This window comes from Macaca fascicularis, chromosome 2, assembly GCF_037993035.2.
Source record: "Macaca fascicularis isolate 582-1 chromosome 2, T2T-MFA8v1.1".
Classification (NCBI taxonomy): Eukaryota; Metazoa; Chordata; class Mammalia; order Primates; family Cercopithecidae; genus Macaca; species Macaca fascicularis.
Genome location: NC_088376.1, coordinates 7,375,118 through 7,388,389, shown reverse-complemented (window position 1 = coordinate 7,388,389; position 13,272 = coordinate 7,375,118).

The window sequence follows — 13,272 nt, the reverse complement described above, 5'->3', positions numbered from 1 at the left end:
AAAACAAACAGAGACAACTAAGCTTTAAATGTTTTGTTTGATGAAATAATAAATTAAACAGTAAAAGCTGATAATTCTAGAACCATTTGCATGTGGTGTGAGTAAATTACTATAATTTCATATAGAGAGATCATAATCAGAGAGATGAGTGAAATCTGACAAGGAATATGCCTGGCTAGGAGTTACATTCATACCTACTCCATTCTATCCCTATTTAAAATGAAAATATTTATAATTTTGTGAGCAGATATCATATAATAATTGAGCTAATTCTGAAGCAAGAAAGATAAGTGATCAAATCACATATTACATATAAGTTTTATTTAAGCAGTGTATTTGTTTATGTAACAAGATATAAATTGACTCTATGCCAAAGATAGGCATTGAATACAAATTTATTTTGATGGGCCCAACATGTCTGGTGACCACACTAGGGTATATGATTTATAGTTAAAACTTCCATGTGCTAATAACTTTGATCAATGCATGGCAGATTATCTAACTAAGCTACTCTTTATCAATTTAAATGCAAGTAGGTATCTAATTTTTATTTTTGTTTATAGGTAACAAAGCATGGAAGGACCTTATTAGTTTCTTAATCTCCCTTCCCACTTGACATGACAATGCTTGCTTCCGCATTCCTGACATTTCTATTTTTGCATAAATGCTTTTAGATGTAGGGGCTCATTCTTCTTTAAGAAAAAGAGTTTCATTATCAAAAATTATTAAATAAAATTATAATTGATAATCTTGTTTCTGATGAACTCAAATTTGTATTCCTATAATTTATATCCTAAGATAATTATTTTTCTTCAAACTAAATACACCCATACTTCTAAATGGTCCTTAGGTTAACTTGCTTCTGGTTCCCACCTTATGCTGTGTCCCCATTTGGGGACACACTTGGTTGTCTGTATCTCTTTCTCATAGTAGGATTGATATGATTTGGCTATGTCCCCATCCAAATCTAATCTTAAATTGTAGTTCCCATAATTCCCACATGTGGTGGGAGGGACAGAGTGGGACGTAATTGAATCATGGGGGCAATTACTCCCATGCTGTTTTCATGACAGTGAGTGCATTTTCATGAGATCTGTTGGTTTTGTAAGGGGCTTTTCCCTCTGTGCTCCGCACATCTTTTTGCTGCTGCCATGTGAAGAAGGACGTGTTTGCTTCCCCTTCCACCATGACTGTAAGTTTCCTGAGGCCTCCCCAGTCATGCTGAACAGTAAGTCTACTAAACCTCTTTCCTTTATAAATTAGTCAGTCTCAAGTATGTCCTTCATAGTAGCATGAGAACAAACTAATATAGTAAATTGTTACCACAGAGAGTGGGATGTTGCTGTAAGGACACCCAAATATATGAAAGTGACTTTGGAACTGGGTAGCAGGCAAAGACTGGAACAGTTTGGAGGGCTCAGGAGAAGGCAGTAAGATGTGGGAAAGTTTGGAACTTCTTAGAGACCTGTTGAATGGCTTTAACCAAAATGCTGATAGTGATACGTATGATGAAGTCCAGGCTGAGGTGTCTCAGAGATAAATGAGGAGTGAAGGCCACTCTTGCTATGCAAAGAGACTGGCAGTATTTTTCCCCTGCTATAGAGATCTGTGAAACTTTCAACTTGAGAGAGATGATTTAGGGTATCTTCTGGAAAAAATTCTAAGGGGCAAAGTATTCAAGAGGAAGCAGAACATAAAAGTTTGAAAAACGTGCAGCCTGACGATGAGCTAGAAAAGAAAATCCTATTTCCTGGGGAGAAAATCACCAAGACAATGGGGAAAATGTCTCCAGAGCATGTCACAGATTTTCATGGCAGCCCCTCCCATCACAGGCTCGCAGGCATAGGAGGGAAAAATGCTTTGTGGACCGGGTCCAGGGCCCCCCGCCCCCGCTCTGTGCAGCCTTGAGACGTGGTGCCCTATGTCCCAGCTGCTTCAACTCCAGCCTTGGCTAAAAGAGACCAAGATACAGCTCTAGCCATTGCTTCAGAGGGTGAAAGCCCCAGGCCTTGGTAAATTCCACATGGTGTTGGACCTGCAGGTGTGCAGAAGACAAGAATTGAGGTTTGGGAACCTGTCCCTAGATTTCAGATGATGTATGGAAACGCCTGGATGTCCAGAAAAAAGTTCGCTTCCAGGGTGGGGCCCTCATGGAGAACCTCTGCTAGGGCAGTGTGGAAGGGAAATTTGGGGTTGGAGCCCCCACACAAAGCCCCCACTGAGGCACTGCCTACTGGATCTGTGAGAAGAGGGCCACCATCCTACAGACTCCAAAATGATAAAGCCACCAACAGCTTGCACCATGTGCCTGGAAAAGTCACAGGCACTCTATGCCAGCCCATGCAGGCAGCCAGGAGGGGGAACTGTACCTTGCAAAGCCACAGGAGTGGACTTGTCCAAGGCCATGGGAACCCACCTCTTGCATCAGCGTGACTTGGATGTGAGACATGGAGTCAATGGAGATTCTTTTAGAACTTTAAGGTTTAATGACTGCCCCATTGAATTTCAGACTTGGATGGAGCTTGTGGTCCCTCTGTTTTGGCCAATTTCTCCGATTTGGAGTGGGTTTATTTTCCCAATGCCTGTACCCCCACTGTATCTAGGAAGTAACCTGCTTTTGATTTTTCAGGTTCATAGGTAGAAAGGACTTGCCTTGTCTCAGATGAAACCTCGGACTTGGATTTTTGGGTTAATACTGGAAGGAGTTGAGATCTGGGGGACTGTTGGAAAGGCATGATTGTGTTATGAAATGTGAGGACATGAGATTTGGAAGGGGTCAGGAGCAGAATAATATGGTTTGGCTGTGTCCCCACCCAAATCTCATCTTGAATTTTAGTTTCCATAATCCACATATGTCATGGGAGGGACCTGGTGGGAGGTAAGTGAATCATGGGGATGGTTTCTTCCATGCTATTCTTGTGATAGTGGGTAAATTCTCATGAGATCTGATGGTTTTATAATGGGTTTCCCCCTTCACTAGGTTCTCATTTTTCTGTCTCCTGCTGCTATGTGAAGAAGGACATGTTTGCTTCTCCTCCCACCATGACTGTAAGTTTCCTGAGGCCTCCCAGTCATGCTAAACTGTGAGTCAATTAAACCTTTTTCCCCTATAAATTACCCAGTCTCATGTATGTCTGTATTAGCAGCGTGAGAACGGACTAATACAAGGATATAATCTGACCAGCACAGAGTAGACTAGGACTATTTCCTCCAGTCTTTGGACATTACACAGACCTACAGTCTTTGTTTAACAGTTATATTAACATTTTTAGGCATCCATATAGTAGTGTTGATTTGCACTGGGCATATAAACTTTACCAGATATTTAGGGAATTTAATGATTTTGTTAGTAGTATTTTGTAGTTACTTTAGTGTATCCAGTTAACCTATCTTAGTAAGCATGATATATTGAACAAAATGTATTTATTTTGTGATAACTGAAGATCCTTCCCAGAGTGAATTCAGAAATATGAGTTTAAAGAATATATAAATTACAGAGACAGTATTCCTTCACAATGATGAAACTTGATAGCCTAACTAGCTGCACACCAGGAATGTCAAGGATATCCAGAGCTGTTGCATTGACTTCTCAGTGCCATTGATGTGGTAGGATGGGTAGGGGTGTTGAGTAGGTTTCAGAGAAAAGGTTTTGTAGTAGTCTTTCATGAACACAAATCTCATATCTGACATTTATAACTGCATTACTTTGAACATGTTCCAAACCTAGTTTCCCCAGGATTTCATTTTGGATAATACCTATATTGTAAGATGGTTTCTAGTATTAGCGGGAGAGACAATATAGTGTAGTTGATAAAAATGTAGACTTTCAAGTCGAAAATTTTTTATTTAAATCTTGGCTTTGTCACTAACTAGTGTATTAACTAGAGTAAATCCTCAATTTTTTTCTTCTGTGAATGAGGATCATAATTTATCATTTACTGTATAGAAATGAAGACTTAACAACATAAAGTTGGTGTGTGATAAGCTCTCAATAAATTATGTTGATTATAATAATAACTGTAAAAAATAGTACAATACTGTCTCAAACAGGTAGTTGATAAATGGTTATTATTATTTCCTAGTGCCCACCCCTACAATTTCTTATAACTTTTAACTTAAGACAAAAATTCCTGACTCAACCTGAGAGAAACCCTTGTAAAAATAATTCCCATAAAAGCTCAAAGAGGACGGCTGAATTTCTCACAGAATAATATAGTGACCTTTCTGGCATTATTTGCATTTCAATTTTTTCTTCTCCATTAGAATATAGGCATCTAGAGAGCAGGGTCTCTATTTCTACATAGCCAGCAAAATTACTTGCACATCAAATAGGAAAGATAAATATATTTTAAACTTTACTTTCTTCATCTGTATAATAATCTTAATAATAGCTGCTCCATTAAATAATAAATAAGAGAATTGTATCTCAAGCGAACAGGTACTATGGCAGTGATATAAATTATAAAAAGATTTACAAATTTTGATTGTTGTATGGTAATAGGTTATTATTATTATATTAGTGCCTCATTGTAGGAAAATGGTTTTCTTTGGGAGGACCCAATGTCTACATTTATTACATCACTCTATGTTTAGGCACAGAATATGTGTGTTTTGTGTATGTGATAAAATTGGGGATATATGACCGTTGGTCTTCTAGTGTGGCTTCTTGTGTCCTGAGAATTATCATGCCCTTAAACTTAAAGTCAGTTATGACCTACTAGAATTTATCTAGTAGAATTATGTAGTTGATGTAACTAGTAAGGATTATCTTAATGGGAAAAGTGTGTAAAGGGTGGAAGATCAAAGAGCAAGGGCATTTCATTGGGATCAGCAAAAAGTGTGGCTGTGAAAGCAGTTCTTGAAATAAGGCCAACAAGAATAATTGCAGCTCCACCCCTATAAAAATAAAGGTCAAAGCTACTGTGCTTTGGCTCAAAGCTAATCTGTAAACTGCTAGTGGCTCAAAGGTAATATGTAAAACTCTAGTCTATTGAAACAGCCCACAACATGGCAACTACATAGGCACAATCAGCCCATATGTGGAATACATAAAAATCAGTACAAAGTCAGAGTAACATGAGCAATCCTAAAGTCATCTGGAGGTTTCTGAAATCAGTCTCTTTACCTGGCAGATCAAGATGAAATAGAAATGTGGCTTTCTAGTGTTCACTTCAGGATAAATACAGGGGAAAACATGAGAAGACTTGTGAATGCAGTTCTCAAACTTCTGAATCCATCATTGGAGGGATGATTTATACAGATGAAAATGCAGTGGGAAAGACTGGACTTAGCTGAATGACATACTTTACATTTTATTTCTATAATGTGAGAGCTTTCAAATCTATTTTTATATTTACAAAATTAAGATGTTAACAAAAACAATATTGTTAGAAAAAACTAGAAAGGAATTATCAAAAGATTTTTATGCTGCAAAACAATCATAAAAATCTTAGGAAGGAGAATTGTGTTTCCATTTAGTGCGTAGACAGCTGTGCGACAATATCAATTTCACAAAATTATGCAAAACCAACTTTTCTTTGAACCCATCAGAAAGGTCACTAAACAACCAGGGGTACTAAAGTTAAAATCGTTACAATCCACCATGAGGGAAGCAAGCATACAAATTGTTTCAACTTTGGCAGAGCATTTAAGGAAGTGATTTATGGTGATGTTCTTGCTAAATTAAAGTGGTTAACGTTTTTTAAGTTGAAACTTTAACAAATTTTTAAAGTAAGTGTGTAGTCAGCACGGGAGTTTAGAATTCCTGCGAGCCCCAGACAAAAGTAAAATGCACATTTATATGTCAGAGCTCTAATAGGCTAAAAATAAAGATATCCACCTGCACAGTATCAGAGGCTAGATTCAGAATAGGAAACAGTAAATTCACTTGAAACTAAATCAATATAAATAATTTAAACTGAAATATAAGAGGAAAAAGGAATGCAGAGAAAATTAGACCTCCCAAGAGGTGTGGGAAATAGCAACTGATCTAACATACGAGTAATTGGAGTAACGGAAAGGGGAAAGAGAGAGAATGGGACCAAAAAAAAAAAAAAATTGGAAAGGGTTCCTCCCAAAACTCATGAAAGAAAATAACGAAGAATCTTAGAGAACCCGAAACAAGATAAATACAAAGTAAATCTAGCTAAGCACGACATAGATAGATGATAGCCGACTTCCCATCAGACACTAGGCAATCCAAAAGCAAATATATAATTAATTTTATAATATTAAAAGAAGAAAAGTTGGCCGGGCACGGTGGCTCAGGCCTGTAATCCCAGCACTTTGGGAGGCCAAGGCGGGCGGATCACAAGATCAGGAGATCGAGACCATCCTGGCTAACACGGTGAAATCCCGTCTCTACTAAAAAAAATTAGCCGGGCGTGGTGGCGGCTCCTGTAGTCCTAGCTACTCGGGAGGCTGAGGCAGGAGACTGGCGTAAACCCGGGAGGCGGAGCTTGCAGCGAGCCGAGATTGCGCCACGCACTGGCACTCTCCAGCCTGGGCAGCAGAGCGACACTATGCCTCAAAAAAAAAAAAAATAGAAGAAGAAAACTTGTCACCTCAGAATTCTATAATGAACAAAATTTACATTCAAAAATACAGATGAAGTAAACACTTATTAGAGAAAACACTACAAAAAATTAAAGGAAATTATTCAGACAAAATGATAAGGTACTACTTGGAAATGTGAATCTGAACACTCACAAAAAGCAGCACCGGCCATGATAAATGTAGGTAAATATGAAAAATTATAAAAATTGTTTACATTGCTAAAATAGTTAACTATAGAAAGCAAAAATGAAAAAATGTGGGATTATGACAGGTAAACTTAAAATATATGACAATAATACTGCAAAGGATAAAGAGAAAATAGATATTTGCTATTGAAAGATTGTTACATTAAGTGGAAAATTATTATTTGAAGGAAGATTGTAGCAATATAATGATGCATATTGTAAACCTATAGCAGCAATTTGAAAATAAAACAGAGATAAAATTAACAATCCAAAATAAGCACGAGAGGAAACAGAGAACAAAGAACAGATGGGGAAGAAAAACGTACAAAATAATAGTTTTAAGTTTAAGTATACCAATAATTGCATTAAATGCAAATAATCAAAATATACTATTAAAATTTGAAGATTGTCAGTTTGGGGAAATGAAAGCATAATCCAGTTCTGTGCTCTTTATGGGAACTCAGTTTTGAAAAAATGCATAGATTAACTAAAAGTAAAAAGATAGGAGAGAAGGAATATCATGTCAACAATCATAAAAAGAAAGCTTTGTAGTGAGCAAATTAATATCAACATAATAATTTTAGTAGGGATAAAATGATAAATTACATAATGACAAAGGGGTATACACCTAATAAAGAGTTTAAAATTCATACAGCTAAAGCTGATACAATTAAAAACAAATAGAGAAATTTACAATTGTACTTAGAGACATAAGCACTCCTTCATCAGTAATTGAGAGAGCAAGTAGACAAAACTCATTAAAATATGGATTTGAACATTTGAACCAATGGAACTGTTAAGATTTGTAGAACAATCCACTCAATAATGAAAATTATTTTTAAAGTACACATAAAACGTCACCAATAGATGGTATATTTTTGACCATAAAACAAATGTTGACGAATTTAGAAGAATTGACAAAATACAAAGTATATTTACTGATAATAAAACAATTAAACTAAAAGTCAATGACAGAAAAAATATGGAAAATAATCAGCCATTTTGAAAATACATTACATATGTTTAAATGACCAACAATAAATTTTTAAATTAGAAAGTATTTCAAATTTGGCCAGGCGCGGTGGCTCACACCTGTAATCCCAGCACTTTGGGAGGCCAAGGTCAGTGGATCACTTGAGGTCAGGAGTTCGAGACCAGCCTGGTCAACATGGCAAAACCTTGTCACTACTAAAAATACAAAAATTAGCTGGGCGTGGTGGCAGCCACCTGTAATCCCAGCTACTTAGGGGGCTGAGGCAGGAGAATCACTTGAACCCAGGAGGCAGAGGTTGCGGTGAGCTGAGATAATGCCACTGCACTCCAGCCTTGGCAACAAAGCAAGACTCTGTTTCAAAACAGAACAAAACAAAAAAAGAAAATATTTCAAATTAAAAAAAAAGGAAACAGAAAATATAAAAATATATAGGATGTAGCCAGAGTGGTGCTTAGAAAAAAAAAAATATAGTATGTATTAATCTGGTTTTGCATTGCTATAAAGAACTACATGTGACTGCATAATTTATAAAGAAAAGAGGTTTAATTTGCTCATGGTTCCAGCAGCTGTACAGGAAGCATGGCTGTGGAGACCTCAGGAAATTTATAATCATGGCAGAAGCCAAAGGGGAAGCAGGCACATTTCCATATGGCCACAGCAGGGGGAAAAGGAGAGAGGAGAGGTGCCACACACTTTTAAACAACCAGATCTCCTGAGAACTCTTTCACTATCGTGATAACAGCAAGGGGGAATCCCATCCCCATGATCCAATCACCTCCTACGAGGCCCCTCCTCCGACACTGGGGATTACAATTCAACATGAGATTTGGGTGGGGACACAAAACTTAACCATATCATAGCACTAAATCCCTATATTACAATACAAGAAATGTCTATAATCAGCAATTTAAGAAACTATCTTAAGATTCAAAATAAAAACCTATAGGAAAACTAAACCCAAATGAAACAAAAGGAAAGAAATAATGCAAAGTAAAATCAACAAAATAAAGTGATAAAAATAATATAGAAAATTAATTAAAGCAAATACTGATTTCTTGAATAAATTAAATTTATAAAATATTAGAATGAATAATCAAGAAAAAAGCTTAAAGAAGAATACTGTATGTACAACTATCATGTACTCATAAAAAAATACTGAATGGAGAATGAAATAGGGACATCACTACAGATCCCATAGCTATCAGAAGGACAAAATAAAAACAATATGAATACACTCTAATAATTAGTGAAATGGACATATTTAAAAGACACAACCTATAAGAGTGCATTCAGAAAAAAAAATAGCTAAAGTGATTAGTCCTATATCTATTAAATCATTTAAAGTTTTAGCTAGAAACCTTCCTACAATGACAACTAATGGCATGGATGGCTTCACCAGTGAATTCTCCAAATATTTAAGAAAGAAATAATGCAAACTCCACAAAAACCCTTCCAAAAAATAGATGAGGGCGTAATTCTCTTCACTCATTTTGCAAGATAAGCATAACCCTGATACTAAACATGAGAGATGAACTTTTTAAAAACAAAAGGCCTATATCCCTTATGAATAAAGATTGTTAAAAAAAATATATTAGCACTTAAATTCAGCAATAAAGAAAACAGAAAACATATCATAATCAAGTGGAGTTTATCTCAGCAAAGTTGTAATTCATTAAATTAATATACAAAAAGCAAAACAATCTCAACAATTGAAACTTTTTTAATTGACAAAATTGAATCTTCATTTATGACCCTCCTTCAAATAAAAAAAAACACCAACAACTTTCAGGAAATTAGTAATAGGAGGAATCATCATCAACCTGAAAAAAGACATCTACAAAAAAACTACTGTTATTATTATTAATGATGAAAGAATTAATTTCTCCCCTCAACACCACCAATTGATAAGGGATGTTCATTCATTCCACATCTATTTGATATTGCGCTGGAGGAACTGGCTGAGGCAATAGATAATAAAAAATGGTAAGATACATACAGATTCAAAAGGGAGATATAACACTTTCTGTTTCCAAACAAGATGATTTTTTTACACATGTGTAATCTAAAGAAACTCACTGGAATAAAAAATAAGTTTACCAAGATCACTGAATAAAAGATCAATATATAATAATCATTCATATTTTATATAGTAGGAGTGCGCACTCCAAAATTGAAATTTTAAAAATTATAATTTACAAGAGCATCAAAGCATGAAATAATTAATAACTAGGGAAAAGTTTAACAAAATATGTACAATTTTTATGCTAAAATGAAAAACATTGTTAAGAGAAATTAAATATTTAAATAAAAGAGCAATATATCGGTCAGGTGTGGCGGCTCACGCCTGTAATCCCAGCACTTTGGGAGGCTGAGGCAGGCAGATCACTTTCAGTCAGGAGTTCAAGATCTGCCTGGCCAACATGGCAAAACCCCATCTCCACTTAAAGTATAAAAATTAGCTGAGCGTGGTGGCATGGGCCTGTCGTCCCAGCTACTTGGGAGGCTGAGGCAGGAGAATTTCTTGAACCTGGGAGGCAGAGGCTGAAGTGAGCTGAGATCTCAACCACTCCAGCCTGGTGGACAGAGTGAGACTCCATCTCCAAAAAAAAAAAAAAAAAAGCAATATATTATGTTTATGAATAAGATGACTCAATACTGATAAGATGTCAATAATTCTCCCCAAGTTTATCTGTAAGTTCAATGAGATCCCAATCAAAACCCTAGCAGATTCTTTTTTTAAAAATCGATAGGCTGATCATAAACTTCATACAGAAATGAAAGGGCTTAAAATAGTCAAATGAATTTTGAAAATATTCTAGAAGAAAATGTAAGAGAAAATTTTTGCAAACTTGAGTGAGGGAATTATTTCTTAGGGCACAAAAACTTGACCCATTAAAAAGGGGCTAATAAATAGAATTTTGTTAAAGTTAAAAATGCCTGCTTGGTGAAATAAACTTATAAAAATGAAAAAAAAAAAACTAGAGTAAAAAACAAATCACAAAACACAAACCTTACAAAAATCTTGTATCCAGAATATATAAAGAACTCTCCCAACTCAATATTAAAAAATATTTGAACAGACAGGCTACCGAAGAAGATATGTAAGTACATGACAAGATTCTCAACATCATTACTTATTAGGGAAATATAAATTAAAATACAATGACATGTTTTACCCCTATACAATATTCAGAATGATTTAATTTTTTTAATGGCAATATCAAATGCTCGCCCTCATGCTGAGCAAATAGAACTCTTCTACACTGCTGGTGGGAAGGCAAAATGGTAGATCCATTTGGAAATCAGCTTAGCTATTTCTTAAGTTAAACATACACTTACCACATGATATAGGAATCCCCTGTCTATGTTTATGCTCAGGTGAAGTGAAAACATGTATTCACTCAAAGAACTCCACATTAATGTTTGTGGTTGCTTTATTCATATTTGTTCAAAACTGGAAACAACCCACATTTTCACCAATTAGTGAATGAATAAGCAAATTAGAGTACAGTCATCCAATAGAACAGTCATCCTTTTAAATATGCTCATACATGGCCAGGCATAGTGGCTCACACTTTTAATCCCAGCACTTTGGGAGGCCGAGGCAGATGGATCACTTGAGGTCAGGGGTTCGAGATCAGTCTGGCCAACAGGGTGAAATCTCGTCTCTACCAAAAATACAAAAAAAAAAAAAAAAAAATAGCAGGGTTGTGGTGGTGCACGCCTACAGTCCCAGCTACTCAGGAGGCTAAGGCAGGAGAATCTCTTGAACCGGGGTGGTGAGCTGAGGTCACGCCACTGCATTTCAGCCTGGTGACAGAGGAAGACTCTGTTTCAAAAACAAACAAACAAACAACAACAAAAAAACAATGCTCATACATTTAACAACATAGATAAGACTCAAAAACATTATTCTAAGGGAAATATATCCCAAATACTACATACTTTAAGTTTTATTCCTACAGCTTCTAGGAAAGACACAAAAAGGGACAGAAATCAAATCAGTGATTGCCAGGACCTAGGGGTGGGGTAAGGGATTGACTGCAAAGAGGCATTTAGGAAGTTTGGGGAATAATAGAAATGTTTTGTGTCTTGATTGTAGTGGAAGATACGCAGCATCTGCATTTGTCGAGACTCATCAAACTGTACAGTGTAAAAGAGTAAATGTTGTGCACATAAATCATACCTCAACAAACCTGACTTGAAAAACAAGCAGGAAATATTGGATAACAATGTGAATAACAGTGGCACTTGCACTTATACCTCAACAAACCTGACTTGAAAAACAAACAGGAAATATTGGACAACAATGTGAGTAACAGTGGCATTTGCACTTATACCTCACCAAACCTGACTTGAAAAACAAGCAGGAAATACTGGATAACAGTATGAATAACGGTGGCATTTGCAGTCATATTCGTCTTTACAAAGGACCCAATTTGTGTTTCTCAGAGCACAGTTTTGAGGTTAAATGATGTATCGGGTCCCTTTTATCTACCCTCTTTCAATCTCTTTTCCAGTTTGGTTTCACCAAAAGGAAACACCACGCGAGATTGAAGAAAAAAAGTAGAGTGAAGTCTTGCGCTTATTTCATAGGTCCCATGCCCTCTGGTTTGCTCTTGACTTGCCATGTCCCTTTGTGAAATGTCACACTTCTGCCGGACAACTTTCTCTACTCAGGATCCTTTGTCTCTGTGTCCCTGTAACTATCCTTGACTCTTCAGGACTGGGGTTCTCGATACCACATGATCTCTTCTAGTTCTTCTATACGATGTTCACATCACATTCTCTTCAAATTACTCAATCTGAATGCATCACCTCTTTCCTGTCAGATTCTGACCAATACAGATAGGAAAGTTCAACCCTTTGTCTCGTCACTTCTAAGCTAAGAAGACTTGGGCTATCCATTTTACGATTTGAGCTTTAGTTTTCTCATCCATTATATTTGAAAAAGTATACTTCCTTGGCAAGGTTGTTATGGGAATTAAATCATGACATCCTAGCTGAAAAAGTTGTCATTAATATTTTCTCCCTTTCTCATCTTAGTCTCTCCCCATCCAACACTGAATATTTATTCTCAGTATCTTCTCATTTATTTGCATGTTCCCGTTTTTCCTCTCTCTTTGAAGGTAATGGAATTTTTCTATCCTGTATAAATGCATAAGTAAATCACATAGAGGTGTATAATATACAGAAGGCTGTATAAATGGCTTAAATGTACCATGGATGTTCCTGGAATAAACTGTTGCTATTTCTACTGCTGCAGGACAGTTAAGTCAAACTTTTGAATTAGGTCAACAAAATCCACAAATAGGGTGGAATCTTTGGACTGTCTAAGCAGGGACAGATCTGGAATAAATCAGCCACAGATATCACTTGTCGGCATGCTAAGAGAGGCATTTCAAATAAGGATAGAAGGTATGTCAATAATATTGGCTTCTGGTAACATTACGATGCATCCATTAATTCTATATTGAGAGTTTTCCATCATGTGGATTCAAGCTAATATAATTGTTTTATGGCAGTAATGTCTAAACA